General features: G+C 38.7%; 2 long non-coding RNA genes across 7 annotated transcripts in view; one reads left to right on the top strand and one right to left on the bottom strand.

Annotated features, from left to right (window-relative positions):
* LOC108448024 overlaps positions 1–20,726 on the top strand; it is an 80,271-nt gene that overhangs the window by 49,063 nt on the left and 10,482 nt on the right. Inside the window, exon 5 of one of the 6 annotated variants that reach the window (XR_001863800.1) lies at positions 14,391–15,659. The exons of 4 other annotated variants lie outside the window; for them this stretch is intronic. This is a non-coding gene — a long non-coding RNA (uncharacterized LOC108448024). Of the gene's footprint in view, positions 1–2,473; positions 3,622–14,390; positions 15,660–20,726 lie in introns of those variants that run through there. One more of the 6 variants, XR_001863799.1, reaches the window with a different exon arrangement.
* The window catches only part of LOC108448025, a 43,038-nt gene continuing 38,084 nt past the window's right edge, over positions 15,773–20,726 (bottom strand). Inside the window, exons 4-5 of the long non-coding RNA XR_001863804.1 lie at positions 20,358–20,413; positions 15,773–18,087 (exon numbers count right to left, since the gene is read on the bottom strand). This is a non-coding gene — a long non-coding RNA (uncharacterized LOC108448025). The remainder of the gene's footprint in view (positions 18,088–20,357; positions 20,414–20,726) is intronic.

Here is a 20,726-nt window from a genome sequence, read left to right as displayed (position 1 = left end):
TATGTTTTGTCCATCACATCTCCTCAGAGGTTTCTTCCCCTGTAATATATTTATCCTGCTGGGTGGGTTATTTTTGGAGTCATATTTTGGTATGATATAATTTTTAAGGCAGGACAGGGAAAGACAGAAATGTCCTGGTTCATTGGAACATTTCCATAGCAAGATGTCTGTAGTCCTGTAAAAATAAGACACTCTCATAAGTCCCATTCTGCAAGCAAGAGCATGTTCTTATCGTATCCTGAACAGTGAAGTTGATCAACTCATTGGCTAGTGTTTATAAATCTTACGTCACTGCACTGCAATTCTAATAAATGTTCCCTCATCTTTCTCTCACATCTTATTGCTAAGATCCTGAGGTGCAGGAGAGTGTGTATTTTTTTCATTGGACTGCAGACATGCCCCTATGGAAATGCCTCTGCATAATGATTGGACTAGATGATCTTGAAGATCTTTTCCAACTGAAACAATTCTTTGATTCCAACACCTGCAGAGAAACTGTATATGAGATGTTTTGTCAAGTCATTGATAAACCAAAGGACTCTGATTTCCAGAAGTACTTCTGTGAGACATCTCTAGTCACTGAAAATGTGATTCCACAAAGCAAGGAAATCATCTCAGTCCTTTAATGTGATGGTGGATTTTCATAGGAAACTTTTAGGACCCCCTGAGGGTCTCTTCCACCACATTAATGATGCCATTTAGCTGCACCTGCAATCCATTAAGATTGCTCTTTCTAATCCGGATGGCAGGCCACCAAGGTTAAATCTGATCAAGGTTCCTCACCCCTGCAGAGCTCAATACATTTTAGAAACTGAACAGAACTCACTTTTTCATGGTATATAATGAAAAGGAAGGACAAAGCTAAAAAACTAGCTGTGGGGGATTTTCACCAGCCAGGCATATTCTTAAAAAAATTAAATGCTGATAAATTATTTTTCTGGATTTTAGTATGTCATTTCATGATACACTTTCCCTGTTGTTATATTTACCTTATGAAAAGCTGAAGCAATCAAGAAGTTTTAGGCTGAAATATGTAAGTCTTTTTCAGAGCAGAAAAGGAAACCCAGTGACTTCCTCAGCTGTTTAAACTAAATCTTGTATCTTCAAAAGTTATTTACGTGCTTCATATCTGCAAGCCAGAAAGCATAACCCACAAAGCCAGACTTGTCCCCATGACCCACTGACTTTTTGACATCTTGAGGTCATGCATCCAAAGCATGCACAAGCAGGAAACGCAAGGCTTCTTCCAACCACATCCTGGTGTGTCTGTAGTGTAAATTAGAGCTGTGAGAGCTCTGTGAAAATTCATCTGGCAAGCATGCAATGTTTCTTTTCCTTTTTCTTATAAATTTTGCTAAAGGGTTTGAGCTTAGTCTGAGTCTAATTAAAATTAATGAGAATTAAATGTAAGGGGAAAAAACAGAGATCACCCATAAATAATTGGTGGTAGGGATGGAGAACCTGTATATTGAGAAGTCAATTAGCAGGAACCTCCTGTACCTCAGGACTGATGCAAGTGATAAGATGCAAGAGAAAGATGAAGGAACATTTATTAGAATTACAATGCGGTGATGTAAGAAGGATGCATAGTAACAAATCAGCTGATCATCTTAATCATTCAGGATAAGATACACACACACTTCTGCTTGTGGAATGGAACTTATGAGAGTGTCGGGTGTTTTTTTTTGACAGAACTACAGACTTTTCAATTTCCAGTCCAAAAAGAGACCATGTTCTCTTCTTTTACTTTAGTGATTTACTTATCTAGCAACTGCATTAGTTCTCTGCCAGTCCTGCATATCCCTGTCGTGTCAGCCAAAGCTGGAAGGAATTACTCAGATGTCACTGATCCCTGCTGAGAGCCTACTATTGAAGTGTCTCAGATCGCTCTTAAAAATAATCATTTTTTATGAGGCCTATGTGAAGAAGCAAACAAGAAAAATGAGACTTAGAGGAAAAAGCAGAAAATGCAAAGAGATTCTGTCAGCATTTGCCTTCAGCATAGTCAGCTCAGCTTTAAAGAAAGGAAATTATCTTATCCTATATGATTCTTATCCCTGGTTCAGCTTAAAAATTAATAATATTAAGTTTCAAGGTGCTCATGTAAAGATGAGGCTACTGAACATGATGCCACATGGCTGAATGTTGAATAAATAACATGGAAGGACAGGGGCAGTATAATATTTTAAAACAGGGAGATTGCTAGATCCATTCCCACTTAAATGAAACAAAATCAGATAGGACCATATTTCCTGCTCTGGCATCAATGATATGTGATAACATAAATATTTGATGGATATGTAAAAAGTTCTTCTCAAAGTGTACAGTATATCCAGCTGCCTCCCTCCACCAAACCACAAACACTGAGAAATAAATGGTTGCTCTTTTCTGAATGGCACAAAAGAGTTGTTGGTACAGTTGAGATATCAATGAAATGGATTGAAAAAAGAATTATCTTACTTGTACCAAACAGGAAAGGAATTAATACACGGAGGCTGGAAGTTCAAAAATTCCTGCAAGAAACAGCTTGGGAAGAAGGACTTTTGCAACAGCATTTTTAGATTTGTTTACAAAGCAAGAGCAGGTGCAAGTCCAGCTTGACAAAAACAACAAAAATTCTGCATGTTTGCAAGTTCTAAGTACTGCAGTACTGAAGCACCCAACTGCTCAGACCTTGAAGAATTCTGCTGGATAGAACATCACATTTATGATCTATTGATATGGAATGAAGGTTGTCAGCAATACACAAGACTCATACTTACATTCAATGGAGCATGAAATCTCCAACTGACAAGAGCAAGATGCCAAACTGGACAGAAAGAAGTCAGGTTCAGAGAACACAAGTTCAGTAATAATGGATAAGGCTGATGCATGGGGTCAGAAGAATAAAGACGATCTCAGCCTTGGTACATCCCATCACAGCCAGCCTATACTTTCGACCACACAGTAGCATAGCCAAAAGTTGCTGGAATCTACTTACCTTTTTCTGACTATTTAGAATGAAGGACTTCCACACATAACACAATGTTGCAAGCTCACATTCTGAGTTCATTGTCTGATTTGATGCAATACAGAAAAGTTCCATCAGCTGCACATCAGCAATGCCATAACTAGCCCAAGATGTTGCTTTATGGCTTAGTTTTGTTTCATTTTTCAAAAGATTAGTGAGAGTGGTCTGACTGATGTCATTCAATACATGCTGCAAATACTGAAATTTTAATATTAAAATTCTATAATGCAGCTCTTCCCAGATGTTATTTATTAGAAATAGACTGTTGTTTTCTTTATTTGTGTATTTTTATTTGGCAGCTCTTATAAGCATTCCTGTAAGTAAAAAGTAAAAATTCCATACCTTTAAATCATAGATGTCTGGGATTGCTGCACTCAGTGTTGTGCAGAGGGTTTACACAGTACATGAACGGGTGCCTGTAAATGTGAGCTGAGCAAGAAGCCCTCCATGCACCTCCCAGGAGCAAGGCAGCAAGTGTGTCAGTGACAGTATAGAAAAAACCTTTCCATGCCTGTGTCTGGAGCTCTCACAAATCTAACATAACAGTACCAGCAGATTACAGCACTCAAGAAACGTGAAGGCAATAAAGAGGTCATGCAAATGGAAAGATATTTAAAGACTTCTGAATAAGATTTTTGTTTCTCCTTAACAGATGAATTCAAGCAACTTTATAGCAAGGCAGAAAGGCTTTGCCTGCGAGAAAGTTTTGCTTGTGACAGATAAAATGAGGAAGGATTTGTTAGGTGATTTGTTTGATCTGTAGAGGTTATAAAGGGTATATCAAACTAATAATTCAAATTTCTAGTGATCACTGGTTTTATTTCTGTGTTTGTGTTAGAAAATAAGTCAGGAAGCTACTTCTCTAATAGCACATTTGAACTGGTATCAGTCACTGCTTGACTGGCCTGTGTATTTCACAAAAGGTGGCTCTGTGAGGTGCATATTTTTCCTACTCACTGTAAGCAGCTGAATATGAGACTTTTTAAAATGACATTGAAGAGACATAAACATCAAGCATGGTACTGAGGAATGCCAGGAAACAAGAGTTGAAGACTGACTGCCTATAAAACCTAAACAAATGTTTCCACCAGTAAAATGGGTAAAACAGTTTCAGAAACATAATGCAATTAACAGTTGCTTATGAATGTGAAATGGTTTACTACAGTTCTTCTCAAATCAGTGCCTTGAATTTTCTTGCAATTTTGGGAGTCAGGTCACATATCTTCTTGGCAGATAGTGTGTGGGTATCTTAGCAATGATTGCATTTCCTGGAGCATACCATACACTCACTGCAACATAGCACAAGTGTGAAAGAGGGTTATTATCAGGCTTAACTCAGTAACTCCTGTGGGTGGAACCATTATAAAAATGAATCATTTAACACTCTGCAGCATTACTGCACATCCAGCTTTGCTGTCCAGTCAGTTTCACTACTACAATCCACTATTATCGCTGCTTTGGGCAGAAACTCTACTTCCAGTTGTTTTGATTATGTGTACACATGATTATGTGTACATTTTTGTCTTCTAGCTGCTTTGGGCAGAAACTCTACTTCCAGTTGTTGAACATCTATGATTATGTGTACATTTTTGTCTTCTGTAGTATGTTGCAAAATGCCTAGCCCTTCAGCTGTTACAACTGTTTGCAGTGCTGTCTTATCAGCCAGGTAAGAAATCTTCCCTTCCAAATGATTATTGATTTCAGGACAGAGCAAAATATATTAAAACTCCCTACAATAGCTGCTTTACTGTTTTTTGTTGGATCAGCTGATTTTCTTTAATACTTTGTTTCCATTAGGGTCGAACTTTTATAGTTGGTGTCACTGTTTTCTGTCTCAAATATGATTTTAAAAAAATAAATAAAAGGATTTATATTTCTGTGTCTTCCCACAACTCATTTAGCTTGCGTTTTTCTTCCCTGGCCTTTCCCTTTTCCTTTGAAAATAGAGTTCTTTGTACTCCTGTATTGGCAGTTTTCTCCAGGACCCTCATTCTCAGATTCAATGCCAAAAGTGTGTGTGATGTGTTTAAGGACGTATATGCATCCTTTCGTTGGCTGCACATACTGTCAGAGAAGGCAATCCTTGTAGTTATGGCCACAGGAGTAGTGCTTACCAGTTTGTACCCTTGGGCATGCCAGTCTTCCTCCAGCAGCTCAACCCAAATACTGGCATGAGAAGGCTCAGCAGAATTGTCTTACTGCTGGTAAACCTGCTCACCTTGCTGAAAAATCTGTTATTCTCCAAAGGGGATGTTGAGGTGCTTAATTTATTTTGGTCCTCCTTTGTCATGCAAAAGATAAGGTAACAAAGAAAAAGTCTGACAAAAGGGCCAGTTGAGACCTGTGTCAACTACCTACAAAGAAAATTAGGGTGTTTTCATCTTGGAAGTATCACTGTGAAAGGAGTATCTCTATGGAAGAATAGCAGAGATATTTTTCTCCACTTCATTAAGGACATGAAAGAAAGGGATGGGAGACTCTACTTCACAGCAGGACAACTAGTACAGCTGAGGATCTGCATCGGGCCTTGAAGAGGCATCAGGATCAAGAAGAACTAATACTCTTTTATTTTATCAAGTTAAAGCAATTTTTTAAAATCCTTGCTCCTGGATCCATGTGATTACAGATGCCTCAGGAAAGGCTGGGGGAGCCGGCCATGTTTAGCCTTGAGGAGACTGAGAGAGGACATCATCAATGTCTGTCAGTATCTGAATGGAGAGTGTCAACAGGATGGAGCCAGACTTTGCTTGGTGGTATCAAGCATTAGGACATGAGGCAATGGGCAGAAACTGATGCACAGGAAGTTCCACCTGAACATGAGTCAGAACTTCTTTACTGTACAGGTGACCGAGCACTGGAACACATTGACCAAAGTGGTTGTGGAATCTCCCTCACTGGAGATATCCAAGAACTACCTGGACACAGTCCTGTGCCGTGTGCTGTAGGATGACCCTGCTTGACCAGGGGGGTTGGATCAGATGACCCCCTGTTGTTCCTTCCAGACTGACCCATCCTGAGCTCTGTGATTCTCTTGCCAGTGAAATTTCTCTGTTAGTGAGTCACAAGAGCAAGTTTATCTCTCCCACTTCATACCCCCTCAGACACACTTCTGGTCACACAGATCTTAAGGATTAATGTCCTCCTTCACAATGGGGGAAAGGTGTCTGCAGCCACAGCACACCACACCTCTTCAAGATTTGCACTTGAACGGGAAAAGATAATGGTCCAGCAGGATCCTACCTGAGAGGTGTGAGGAACAGTGAAGTGTCCTAGTGGGAGAAGATTCCTGGACTGTGTACCTGCACTCAGCTCTGTGCCAGAGTCACAGTGGGGCTATTCCTGAGTTCAGAATTTCAACCTACATTAGAAACAAAGCATTTCAATTTTACTTTCAGTAAACCCTACCCTTAAATGAGTATGAATGTGACCCTTTTATGGAGAAAAAAGCTTTGACAACAACAGTATGTTGAGCTGACGTTTCAAAGTGATCCAGCTGAACTATTTTTCTAAAAGTAAAAAAGCAAAAACAAAACCAAAGAAAAGCCAAAATTTTGAAAGCAGAAAAGATTCTGCCTTCAGAAATTAAAATGTCTCATAAATATATTTACAGACATTGATAAAGAATGCTCAATAGATGGAAGAGTCTTCTTCAACCTAAAGCTTTTTTTTTTTTTTTTTTTTTTTTGATTAATATTTTCTCTAAGTGAATATTCTTTGGGGCCAAAAAAAAAGTTACAAAATTCAGACCCAAAATCAAAAATAAGTTATTTATACTTTTTCATGGTTCCTTTCTTAAGTCTGACTGGCATGATATTTTGCGCTCATAACATTACCAGGTGGGACAATATTGCAGTAGTATATATTATCTCTCAGATCATTCCTTCATTTTCTAGTATCCCCTCTTCCCCCACGACCCTTTTGCTCTTTCTTGGCCACCTCCCAAAATAATTCTCTTCTGTTTTCTTTTTTGCTGACAGTTTCCATTTAAAAGACCTTGGTTTCTGCCCCTTTGTATTCATTACAGAATATAAATCAGAAGATCTCTGATTAGCCTACTTCCTTGTTTTTTTCAGCCAGGATGATGTCAGTATAGCTTAGGGAATGAAGTTTACTAGTTACATTGTGGTCTCTCTGCTAGCCAAGTCAAGAGAAGCTCAGAGTTCAGAACAGTGGGAAGCTTGATGTAAACAACTATAATTTATATTGCTTGGAATCGTGGTGAGAAAGAAAATTTGCATGCTAGATGTGAATGTGTTTTGTAATCAGGCATGGGTCTAGCCCAAAGGAAGAAGTAAAACTTAGTTAAAATGTCACAGGTCCCCTTTTGTTCTGCAGGAACCAACCTCTGGTGTACATAGTGACTCATTTGTTGAAAGGTGTGTTTGGCAATACTCTCAGAACTATTACTTAAAACATTGACGTGGAAAAGGTTCCGTCTCTTTCCTAATAAAAAAACTTATTTAAGATTCACAAGACTCACAAATCCTCACGAGGGTTCAGTGTTGCCACAAAGACTGGCTCTTTAGTGGAGTGCTTGGTGGCATTCAGGCTCCTACAAAAGATAGCTTGAGAGTATTCTTAATGCTTTTTCTTATCCATCTTGTACAGTTTGTTTTATGCAGCAGATATATTTAACATTAGCCAAAAGAGTGATAGTATTTAAGAGCAAGGCTAACCTTTATCATCTGACAAGTCCGATTTGCTGTTTAGAGTCAAAATCGCATTCCATTAGGAAAAGTCACATCAAGTCATATCCCCACTGCTCTGTTTATTTATTGAGAAAGCATGTTCTCACCTTATTTCTCAAACCATTCTGATCTGTTTATTTTAAAATTAAGTACTCTCGCAATGAAGAAACATAGATTGCATTTCCCCAAATACGAAATAAAATTTCTTTCCTCTCAGAGCAGCGCCAACTATTGGCACTACAAATCAGATTTAAATCAGCGAATCTTAGCCTTGCTTGTATCATTTCAGGCTCTCACCCAAGGTTCTGAGAAAGACAGTTTCTTTTCATGAGTATTTTCCCCAAATCTTGGTGCCAGCACCTCACGCTCAGGGAGGGGTGGTTTTTGCAGGGCTGGGGGCCAGATGGTCATGGTGCCTGAGAAGTGCCTCTGTCTAACCCACCAGATGGGGACCTCTGTGCAGCAGTGGGGTCTCCTCTTTATACTGTCCAGCCACAATGGACTGGTGGAACATCTGTGAACGGCCTTCTCTCTCCAAAAATGTTACTGTGGGCCCCACACCCATTTCCTGGTGAAAAACTAGCAAACTGCACAGACAGGCAAGTAAACCAAAACAAACGTGTGACAGTGAGTTACAGTAAACCTTCTGACACAAAGCAGTTTACTTAACTCACCTTGAAATGATGAGGTGTTGCAGTGAGCTTTCACACCTGCATTCAGAAAGGATCTCAAGCCCCCTTGTCAGGGCTGTGCTCTGTGCAGAGGTTTTATACTAAATGTGTTGGGGTCTGAAGGTGGCTTGCTCATAGCTGAAGGTCTTCAAAGCTGCATTTCATCTCTAAATGGCTGAGATTCTGTGAACATTATGGTAAAGAGCCAACAATAAAATAATATTCAGTAGCCTTTCTCTCTGCTGGTAGATATTAGAACTCTTGTTATTTGGAATCACAATGAAAAGCGATATTATACTATTTTTTCCCCTGTTTGAATAAGGACAAATTGAAAACTGACATTTTTTTTTCCCCCTGAAAACAATCATTCCACTTTGAGACCTAAATCTGAAGATTTGTGAAAATGGCTTATTCTTCTGGGCCATGACAACACTATAAATGGAGTTTAATGTACCTGATGTCTGACTGAGGTTCTTGAAAGTCTGGAAAAAACTTTGGGGCTACAGGAATTTCTGCATGATTCACCTCAGAGAGCCATCAAGTATTTTCTTTTAGTTTAAGAGTACAAGAAATTAGAAGACTACTTTTACCAGAACTAATTACATAATCTGCACTGACTAGCTTCTCATTTTTGAGTCTCAAGTGGGCAGAATATGGCTTGTAGAATGCCACAGTTTTTGTCTGGCTTTTATTTTGTAAAAGCACATTTAGAGTAATCGATCACTTTAATAAAGTTAGATTCTTTTTTCATTGGCCATAGACAAAATTAATGTTGAGGACCCTATTATATGATTAATAAATAGCAAAAGATTAAATTTAGAGAGACATGCATGGTTATTCATGGACATGCATTGTTTGAAAATAGTCATTGTTTTTTGTTCTCTAGCCTTACACACATTTCCAAAACGCCGCAAGTCTTTAATTCTTAGCACACAGAAGATAGGACATAGGACATGAACTAAATCCCAACTTACAGTGAGGATTTTGTAATCATTTCCTATCAGGCAACCAAGAATGTTAGCACCGAAGCAGTCAGGCCAAAAGAAAGAGAAACCACCTCTTACTCAAGCTCTGAATTTTAAAGCACATCTGTATAAGTATTCAAGGCCAGATTGCATGAGGCTTTGAGCAAGCTGGTCTAGTGCCCATGGCAGGGGGTTGGAACTAAATGGTCTTTAAGGTCCTTTCCAACTCAAACCATTCTATGGTGTTATAATAATCACTCAAAAAAAAAAAAAAAGTCATAAAATCCGTGGAAAATCTCTTAGATCATTGGGTCCAACCATTAGTTTAGCAGCTGACACATTCTGTGTGGTTATTCCTGCCTACAATTCATTTAAGGGCAGGAAAATGGCACTTTTTTTTGTACGAGCTTTCATACAAACTCCTCAAATGATGAATGCAACTGAGAATTTGGGGTGTGAAGGGCTGACGGGTTTCCCAGTTGGAGGATACCAGCTTCTCTAGGCTACTGTTTTGAAATGGCCTTACCTTGGTATGGAAATGGAAATCGCTCACATACAGCTCAAAACCAATCACCTGCGGGAATACGTACATGACTCTGGCAGGGTCATGCTCCTTGCAGGTAAGGAACTGACCAGTCCCTGAAGGGCAAGGACAAGGCGTGCAGGCAGGCCAGAGGAAGGCAAACGTGCTCTGCCTCTGCCTCTGGCAGAAACCTACCCTGAAACCTTTGCTTTCCTCTGCCACCAGGCTGACATCTCCCCTGGGCACATGGACTTGCATGGCGGGAACTGTGTGGTTCTGGACATATAAACAGATACAAGGGCTCTTAAACCCCACCGTTTATAGGTTAGTCTGTTGAAAACATGCTTGTTGGAGGTTAAAGGCTTAAATTACCTATGTTGCCAAAAAAGCTATCATGAGTCTGCCAAATTAAACATAAACATTCACCTTGCTGTAAATACTGTGATCAATTGTGCTAAATCCTTCAAATAGCTTTTCTGTAAACAAATATTTTGTTAGCAAGGTTAGAGGTCGTCACTGCTGATACACGGGGATAGATCATTAGTTCTGATAAACTCAGAACTTAGCCAGAAGTTTCATTCTATCTTATTAAATTTTAAAATTAGAACTTGTGCAAACTGAAGCAACTCTTCTTTAGTAATATCTGGGTTTTCTCAGTCACTAAGATTTCTCCAAATTTTGATGTACCAAGACAAATCACTTAACTTAAGGGATGAGAAGACAATTAATCAAAGGAGAACATGATGCCCCATCAATAAATTAAAAACACATTATGAAAATGCATGATCACAAACTGGAGTGCAACTTTTCTTTCTTTTTCCATCTATATTTCCTTTCATAAAGGAAGTAGAAAAATGGTGGCTGAAAAATGTAATTACAATATTTATTATATATCATCATACCAGCTGCAAAGTCTTACCAACACTGTGGTTTTCTGCCCCAGAGAGCTCAAATATACAGTGAAACACACACAGTAGAAATTACTATCTAGCACAGCGTTGGTCAAAACACTAAATTAAGCTTTGATTTTCAGTTAAATGTTGGAAATTTTTTTAAAATGTTAAACAGGAGGGTTAATTTCTATGGTAACTGTGCAGTTTAGAGAAATTATGAAGCCACTGGTTCTTAAATGAAAGGCTCAAATTTCTGCATTAGGTTTCTCAGACTGGCACTCACTTAAGGATACAACTTTCTTAGTTATCTAACCATCTACTCATCAAATCCACCTCTCTCCAATGTGTAGAGAAGGATGCTGTGGGTGACCATGTCAAAGGCTTTATAGGAGTCCAGATACATAACATCTATAACTCTTATCCGCTGATGGAGTCCCTCCAGCATAGAAAGCCACTAGATTGACCAGGCAGGCCTTGCCTTGGTGAAGCCGTGATGGCTGTCCCAAATCCCTGTCCTTCACATGCCTTAATACAGTTTTTGGGAGAATCTGTTCCATGATCTTTCCAAGCAGAGAGGAGAGGCTGACAAGCTGGTAGTTCCCACGACTTTCCTTTCTGTCCTTTTCAGCAATGGGTGCAATGTTTCCCCTTTTCCAGTCACCTGGGGTTTCCCCTGACTGCCATGACTTTTCAAATATCATGGAGAGTGACTTGGTAACTACATCAGCCAATTCTTTCAGGACTGTGGGATGCATCTCATCAGGCCTCATAGACTTACGCACTGGACAATTTGAATATTGCAGTTGATTCTAAGTGATTTAGGAGTTCCCCAAAAATACCATTGTATCAGTAGGTCTTTTTGCTAATTGGTGCCAAAAACAGTCTGGAGCCTAAACTGTGCACACCTCAGTCCATCCTCTCAAATGAAATTCTGAAGTAAAACCTTTCTGCCACTTTCTTTCTGGTGGTCCTGGTTTTATTTTTGTTAGGTCCTTGTGCTGTTGTCGTTTGCTACGCTCCATGTTTCCACCTTTGCTGAATCTCTTCCATGTGCAGTATCTGCTGAGGAAAGGATAAGCATTCCAATCTAGTCCAAAGAGCTGGAGCAAATAAAAAAATAGTTAGCATTGTCACTAGCTTCTTGATGATCTTTTGACATGCTTGGAATAGTTTACTTAGGCCATGTAGATAAGCAAATAACCTACCAGGTAGTGCATGGAGTTTGAGTGTGTAACAAACAGAAACAACTGATTGTACTTCTGATTAAAGGCAATGAGACAATATCATTGTGAAACAAGAGTGAGATTCAAAAAGGTGATTTCATGTGAAAAAAAGACCGTGTGTGCATTCCAGCAGAATTTTATATTTTGGATGTGAAAATATTAAATTTGTTTTGTATACTTACTAGATGTTGTCTATGGCTTGTTGTCATTGCTAAACCAAACAGCATAGCAATACGACATCTTTTCCATGCTGGGAGAGGAAGTAGATTAATTTATAAGAAATAAATTGCATGAAACTATAAGAGAAATTTTAAGGATTTCCAGCATGTAACACACTGGAGAGAGCTTGTTTTGTGTAGCTTCTAGGGTACATATGAGTGTACATAATGTGTTTTCTTAAGGATGCACATAATGCATTTTATTTGGTTTTCTCATAAATTGAAAAACAGGTCTCTAGTGCTATATATTGTAATCTTTCAGTTTGGAGTTTATTTGGTTGGGTTTGGTTTTTGTTTTTTTTTTTTAATAATCTTTCAACAGAAATATCTCTGCTCTTATAAAATATTCTAGCCTGTGCCTTCACAGTGCTAATTGTTAATTATGTCTTTATGGGTTGTGTGCAGTTTTCTTCGTAAAGCTTTCTTGTATGGTCCCAGTGAGCCACTTTACATACATTAAAAGAGACATATTAGGGGTGGATATGATATGATTCCAGTTTGCATTTGAAAACCTGTATGTGTGGTAAAATTTGTGTTGGGCTTTGAATGGAAGAGTCTGCTCTTATGAATCTGAGAAACATGGCAGGAGTTAAAAGGAGACTGACAGACATGTAGACTAAGCAATGACCTGAACTACAGTTTAATGACTTTTTTTCATTTAATGTAAGCTGCATAGCCCAAGAGCTATCTGTAATCTGAGCTCAGTGAAAGTTTCTTTCACTTTTTTTTCTTTTTTTTTTTAATTTTGGGTAAAGAGGCAGATTTAGTGAAATCAAAACATTTAAAGAATGTGTTTTGCCAAATCTTTCCTTAACAAATGTAAACATTCCAAAAATTCCCTGTGACTTACTTTGACACATTTTTAAAATTATATGTTGCCAGTTGAGAACTGGAATGATTTCACATTTCAGAAAAACATTTAATTTTATTTATTGTCATTATAGAAAAAATATAGCCTCAAACTCAGACCGAGATGCTCTGATTTTCTGGACTTCAAGGGATTTCACAAGAACTTTTCTTATTTGTTTAATGGAAAAAAAAGGATCCAAACAACAACACTTAAGCTTTTTTATGTGGGAACATCTAGTAAGCCAAAGGAACAATGTTTTCATCCTTCTTGACAACCAATTAACAGTTTCACTTCCCTTTCCTCCACGGGTAGGCATGAAATGTAGGTGTCAGACCAGAAGAGCTCCATCAGAGCTCTCTGCAACATGACCATGGGATAATTGACCTTGAAAGCAAGAGCCTTTGACTAAATGATGACATAGCTGTGGAAATCTCAAGCTGCTGAGACAGTTGCAGGCAAGGACGAGCAGATGTAGCAGCAGCTCCTTTTTTTTTCTGGGAAGCCCTTTACTAATGTGAAAATTGGTGACTGAAGATTGAAATGCTGTATTTTTTTAATTTTTTCTTCCTGTTGTGTTCAGTAACTGCTGCCTCTCCCCTCCACCACCTCCCCTGCCCCCCTCCCCAACCAAAAAAAAAGAGGGTTAAAGTTATGCTAGGATTCTGTGCCATGGATAAAATCCAGGCCCCTCCTCTGCAACTTCAAAGGGGCTATTTGCAGTGGAATGAGTGTCATTTGGTGGTGGAAGCAGGAAGCTATTTGAGCAAGAGGCACGGCATAAATGAGACGAGACGGGGGGAGCAGGACCTGAGGACTTGGCGCAGAAGGATTTCCACCTATGAGAGCACGCAGGTTGTTTCAGCTGCTGGGATACAGGAGGCAACTGCAGGGCACTTGCTGCCATCCTGGGAGGAGAGTTCGCTTCTCTTGGCTCTGTGCCCTCTTGCCCTGCAACCCGCACAAGTGCTGAGCCTGGGCACAAGGGCTGATGTTCCAGCTCAATAGCACACAGAGGACCAGCACACTGAAACTAGGAGTATCCCAAAGTTCCCTTTCTCTTGGGAAAATCTGACTTCACCTCCTGCCCTAGCTCATACAATTCTGAAATAAACCACAAAGCCTCACTTGTGCCCTATATAGTTTAATGAGCTGGAAAGAAAAATGCCTTTCCTTCCCCCTGTGAAGTGGAACTTTACTTTCAAAAAGACAAAGGGACCTAATCCTACCACATTCCTTGCTGTGTACAAAAAACCTCACTATATAACTTTTCTTCATCCTCACTCTTGTGTTCATGTGCAGTTTTTTTGGGTGTAACTTATCAAAGTTTTGTTTGCCTTATATTCCTGCAGGCCTCGTTTGGATACAATGCATACTTGCCTTACTTCAGTTCCTGTAGACACTGATGTATTTGATCTGCTGGCCTGAGATACGCATTTCTTTCAGAAACCCCAATGTAAACACTGGAAGTAGTTTATAGCTGTGAATCAGCATCCAATCACCATGATGATTTAAGGCTATGAAGAAGTGACATAAAAAAAACCCCTTGCTCTCCACTCAAGAGTCTTAAGGTGGTTCTCTGTTCCATTCTTGAAGCTACGTTCGGAAATACTATAAAAAAATAACTTCTGGATTTCTTCTTTTATTTTTCTTCTCTTCTGCTTTCCTTTTTTTTTTCAGTTTCAAGCACAGGGAAGTATTTTTTCTTCTGTGTTTTTTGTCTGCCTAGCATATTTGGAGCTGAAAAAGTGTCTTGCTGACAGGATTTAATATGAGGAAGTTTTGCAATATGCTTTACAGCTGTTGTAAAACTTCTTGGTGAATGTCAGAAGGTAACTGCTGTGATAAACTAGTTAGGTATTTTTGGGCATATTATGTGAACAAGATGCTTTCCCCTCAAACAAACCCTTTATTTGGTACAGGGTTCTCTCAAGACATCCACCCTAATTGTTAAAATCTACCATTTAACTAGCAAAGTTGGTTTACACGCACTTTAAAGAAGTGGCAAAGATAATCCTTGAGAATAACATTCTGTTTCCAGTGGTCACCTGCAAATAAAAGGTAATTAATTGTTTCTTTTTATTTTTCAAATGAATTTGTCCTAAAAGTCTGAAATAGTTAAGAGTGACACTGGGCAATTAGAGAAAAGGGTGTTGTGTTTTGCTTTGTTTTCAAAGGATTTGAAGAGCGCAACCTGCTTTTGAACATCTTGTTAGCACATTTCACTGTAGTTGGCAGTTTGTCAAAGATTAAAAAATATGTTTGTTTTAGCTGGCAAAGCTGCTTAGTGTATTGGCCTGAGCAGAGTTCTGAGCATCTGGATACCTGGAGTTTATTACCAGCTGTGTCACTGCTTTGTTGAGTGACTCTGAGCAAGCACCTCTTTGCCTCTTTGCTGCCTGCTTCTCTCCCATGTAGTTTCTTATGTCTAGTCAGCTGGTGAACACTTGGAGCAGACACTTTCAAGAGATTTTTATCTGTACAGCACCTAGCACAGCTGACTCCTATCTCATTTGGGATCTGCAGGTGCTTCAGTCATGCAAGCAGTAGCAGCAAAATTAATAATGTCTAATAAAGTCTTGTTTCACTGTGTTTATGAGAAGAGAATGAATAAAAGATAAATGGAAATGTTCCTTTTTTCCCTCCTTTTTTTTTTTTTTTTTTTTTTTTTTTTTTTTTTTTTTTTTGGTGTGTGTTCTCAGAGTCTTTCAAAGACTGGAAAAGACAAATCTCTGGTTATCCAGGATGTAGTCAGGGAACATCTTTTCTGTGACTCTCACTGTGTGTCCTTGTAGTCACCAGAGTCAAAACAGAAGAAAGTGTTGTTTTTTCACCCTCTTAGACAGGAGTCGAGCAAAACCAGGGGCAGAACTGCAGAATAATTAGTAATAAGCAGTAAATAGCTAGTGATTGTTTTAGTTTCTCTGTAGCTCTTGGAACTCCTATAGCTGCTCCTGGATGTACATGACTAAGCAGTTCCTTGTGCACTTCTCAGCAGCAAACTGCTACTAGTATGGAAAAGTTAGACAAACCCCCAAACTCATGAGTCACTGCTAATATTATGCACATAATCAATAAGGTCCTTGCATGTTATAGCCAGCACATTATTTTCTTTACTTGCCTATCCTCAAATGGGTTTTGATTTCTTCACATATGCTGTTTTGACAACAGTTTCGCTGCATTGACCGAAGCCAATTTGCTCCTTCACATGGTATGAAGGAAAGTCAAACCAGGCCAGGAGCTGAGCTTGTGGATGCAATTATAAGTGATCAGCAATGTTTTCCTAATCTGCTTTTTTTTGTTGCTCTTTTGAGTACTACAAGCATTTGAGTCTCACTGCATGGTCAGTGCTGTCAGATGAATGTGTTCAACTCCAGTGTGATGTCCTTGTGGCAGTGCTAAGCCCAGGTTAGCACTTCCTACGACACGCTGACTTTGCTGGCCAGCAATTTTATACTTCTGCAGCTCAGAGTGAGGGTGAATGTGAAAAATGGATGGCCCTTCACAAAAATGAAAACTGTTTTATGACCTGAACTAAATCTTGAAAACTTGGAAGATTATTTCCTCAGTTCATTCTGAGCATGTGTTTTTCTGAGCTACAGACTTAATTCAGATACCGAAATAAGCAATTAGTGCTTCAAAAGTGTTATGCTGTTAATGATTCCAACAGGATTTTCTGGTTCACTATTTCAAATTAAACGATAAGGGCTTGGAAAGCTAACTCTAGGCAATTATTCCAGAAAATTTTGGACAACATCCTGTAACAATATGAATTATTCAGAATTAACAATCAACTATTCAGTGCAAATTTGGACTATGTCTAGTAAGTAAGATATGAGATCACACATGGAAAGAGTACCAAAGGATAGTATTTGTAAAAATATTCTTAAATGTTCTTAAATTTATATTAACAGAAGTAAATGTAATCTGGACAGCTAATGTTTTCTTATGTTCGCTCCACTTTATTCTGCAGTTTTAGTATTTTTTCAGTTTCGGCTTTTTACAATAAAATGTACACTGGTCCTTTGTTATACTGCATTATAAATTAAATATTAAATTACAAAGTAGATTTAGAAAAAAAAAGTTAAAATGCAGCAGTCAACCAACTGTAGTCCTCTGTGACATGTTAGCCTTGCTTTTACATGCTTGGTCACTTGCAGCCTATTTTACTAATTCAAAGAATTTACAACATGTTTCTCAGCCATTTCCAGGAATTTGAAAGAGCTTGTTTGTTTATTCTCACTTCCAACAGGCCTCTTCACAAAATTCTTCAAAATATACCAAAGACTTTTTCTCCCCTGAAACAAAACTTTAGGCACCTAAAAATAACAATCTTTTTTAATGGGCTAATTAGTGCATCAAATTATTGCTCAGGCCCTTTATCTGAGAGTTTGGGTAAAATCCAAATGGAAATGAGCTTGGCCAGTGCATTTTAACCTACATTTGTCCGCCTCACAAAGTCACCACGCGATTTAGCCCAGTTGGCAGCTCTGGTGCAGAGACAAGCAGGGCTGGCATAGCTGAGATGCTTCAAGAGGGGAGGACTGCAGCACTCTGACAGGACTGTGAACACACACTCTCTCTGCATTTCCTGCTCTGTGCATGCCTCTAGTCCCTGCTCCCACTTCCACCCTGGCAGCAGCATCTGCTGGGATTTGGTTATTTGTGACTTGCAATAAAGCTGATTTTTAGGAAAACAATAAAAGCATCCTAAACATGGACTTGCTGCAAAATGAGTAACAGCCCACTTCCAAAGCAGAAGAGGGATTCCCGCCTTGGTCCCATTATTTACAGCTTGTGGTGTGCCAAGCCAAGCAGTGCTCAAGCACCTCTCTTGCCAGTGTGGCCACTCCAGGAGGCCATTCCCAGGATGTGCACTCACAGTGTGGCAGTGGTGTGAGCACAGTGACAGATGTGTCCTGTTTGGACTCCTGGTCGTGGGCGTGGGCTCTACTTTGGGCACTGGAGTAAGGGTAGCGATGGTTTGACTGCTTTCGCTGCTTCCCAGGACAGCCCTGATGAGGAGATACAGTATCTCAAGGAACCATCCTGTTACAAAACCATAAAATAAATAAAACAGGATATTTTAGGTTCTGTAGCTATTGCATCACAAAAATGGCTGGAGAAAAGGTTGTGTCTAGAGCCAGCCGTGAAAGAGGGGACTTATGTGAACAAAACAGACTTTTAAAATTCTGCCCTAAGCCACAATTGCATAAACTCTGTGAAATATCAGAGACATTGTAGAAATTCCTCCTTCAGTTACAAATCACTGTGTTTTGTTCACTTTTTTCTGACACCTGATCTCAAGTTCCCTGGGATGTTGTGTCTCTCACTGACAGCACAGTCCTTGATAAGCTTGATAACTTGTAACACAATAAAATCAGCGAGAAAAAAATAACTGTCAATCTCTCAAGGCCAGGATAAACATCCCTAAAGAATGAGGGGGTGAGGAGGGTAGACACAGCTTTGCAAAGCAGCAAATAAACTTTTGCAGAGCTTTGAAAACAGCTTTTTTTTTTTTTTTGAGGGATGGAGGTGAATAAAATCAAAGCCTAAAGGCATTAATAAATTATGTCTCATTACTCAAGGGAGGAAAACTGTCTTGTGCAACTATATTTTCTCAGAAAAAAACTGTAGATAAGTATTAGCTCTTTTATGACTTGTAAAATATTTGGTAGAAAAAAATTTTGTCTCATGTTTTTATTTGTCACTGAAGACCCATAAATATATTAGAATACCTTTTTTTTAGTCAAACCCTGCAGAATTTTGTCATGCTCCTAAAAATGTCTTGCAAAACACCCATGGAATATGCAGAAACATTTTCATTGACAAAAATCTAGTCAATCCTTCCTATTTATTTTTAATGGATCCATTTTTCTTCTCACTCTGGAAATGTGCTTCGGGAGGGATATTTAGTCTCATACAAGACAGTGAGAAGACATTCCCAAAAGCAGAATAAGGAGGGAAATATTTTAATTTACTATAATATAAAACCATTAGTGAGAAATTTTCCAAAGTTTCTTCTGTTTTCCATTAAAATCCTTCAAAAGAATTAAGTGTTCTATCTTTATATGATAGAATTTGTCACTTCATACTTAGGGCGAGAATATTTGAATAAAAAGTTTATGCTGAAGTAAAAAAATAATACTGACTGATGTATTTCTTTTAATAGCTACCAAGATCATGTAGGTTTAGCAGATTTGGCATACACATTGGAGATGAAAGAAAATTTTTAAAATTATGATTTTAAAAGAACAAAAGTATTTATACCTTTATTTCAATTCAATGAAGGCATAGGAAAACTAACTTTTGAAGAAAGTATTTTCATTATTGTTTAAATTTTTTATTAAATTATATTTCAAAAAGCACCTGGAAAATGACATTTCTTGTTCATCAAATTACATCTTCTGGTCAGAAGTCTTGAATTTGGAATAAAACATATTTATCTCTCACTTATACCCAGCCCTTATTTTTCCCTCATGCAACACAGCCAAGACAGCTTGAATTGATATCCTTGTTCATTTTTCAGCTTCATTAAAAATGTCAGTGTAGGCATTGCAGGGTTTACTTAGTTAACACCTCCCACCCAGGGAGGTACCTGTCAGCTACCTACCTTGTCAGTAGGGTGCTTGAAAAAGCTGGATTAAGACAAGGTAGATGTCACAGCTGAGGTGCTCAGGGAGCTGTTACATAAAACCAGGTATATTTTTCCAGATCCTTGACTTTTTACAGTATTCCTCATTCCACACTCCTTACATTTTCTTTGCAGTCAGGATTGTGCAGCAGTGCAGGAGTTATCCCGAGGAAGTGGGGGATGCTTTGCTAGGGGCACAACGGGCTCCTTAGGACAACAGCTCTCAGTAAAAAAGGTGCCAGGAAGCTCTCTTTTGGCACCCCTTGCAGCCTTATTTTCTGACATTCTGGGACTGTCTCATTAGTATTGTGAATACCTACAAGCAATCACATGTATCCAACACAATTTTGCCTTGAGTGAGAGAATCGTTTTCAAAGCTGAGTCAAGTTATAGCGTAGGTGCATGCGAGAAGGTTACACATCCAGAGCTGAGAAAGTAGGCAAAGGTCTGCACCAGACTCAAGAAATGCAAATCTCATTAAACTGTGAGATACCTCTGTCTTTTAATAGCTAGGTGGCTGACTAGTGTATGAGCTAAAAGAAGACTTCTTGGTACATCTAGCCAAAAAATGACAGGACTATTCATACAGCCTGCTGTGCTCTATGGAAATCCAGTATTTCCAGGGCTGTGAAAGTACTGAGAAATAGTTTGTGTAATCTGATGAATTATGGACGATGGCAGTTACCTGGATATTGGGAAGAGGTTCAAAAGTAGGTTGCAGAAATCCCATTAAGATAAAACCTGGAAGAAAGGAAGAGAAAGAAGTAAGACAAATTTCACTGTTTTCATGATGTCAGTCTCTAGGAATGTTAAGCTTCAAGCAAAAGTTAATTGTTTAAAAGGCAAACATTTAGAGGAGACAACATAAGAACTGAACAAATAAGAAATTACTGATCTCCTCGTAGTAGCAGCAAGTTTTGTAAGCAGGTTTAATAAGGTTTGAGCAGTTATTTTCTATTTCAAGAATCAGACTTAAAGTAAAATGTACTTGAAGCATTTGCATTTTAGAAATTATAGGACCATTCACAATATTGCAAAGAACAAAACATTCCTG

This window comes from Corvus brachyrhynchos, unplaced genomic scaffold, assembly GCF_000691975.1.
Source record: "Corvus brachyrhynchos isolate BGI_N302 unplaced genomic scaffold, ASM69197v1 scaffold14, whole genome shotgun sequence".
In the NCBI taxonomy this organism is placed as follows: Eukaryota; Metazoa; Chordata; class Aves; order Passeriformes; family Corvidae; genus Corvus; species Corvus brachyrhynchos.
The sequence above is the reverse complement of the archived record's forward strand: the minus strand, read 5'-3'. Positions and strand labels throughout refer to the sequence as shown.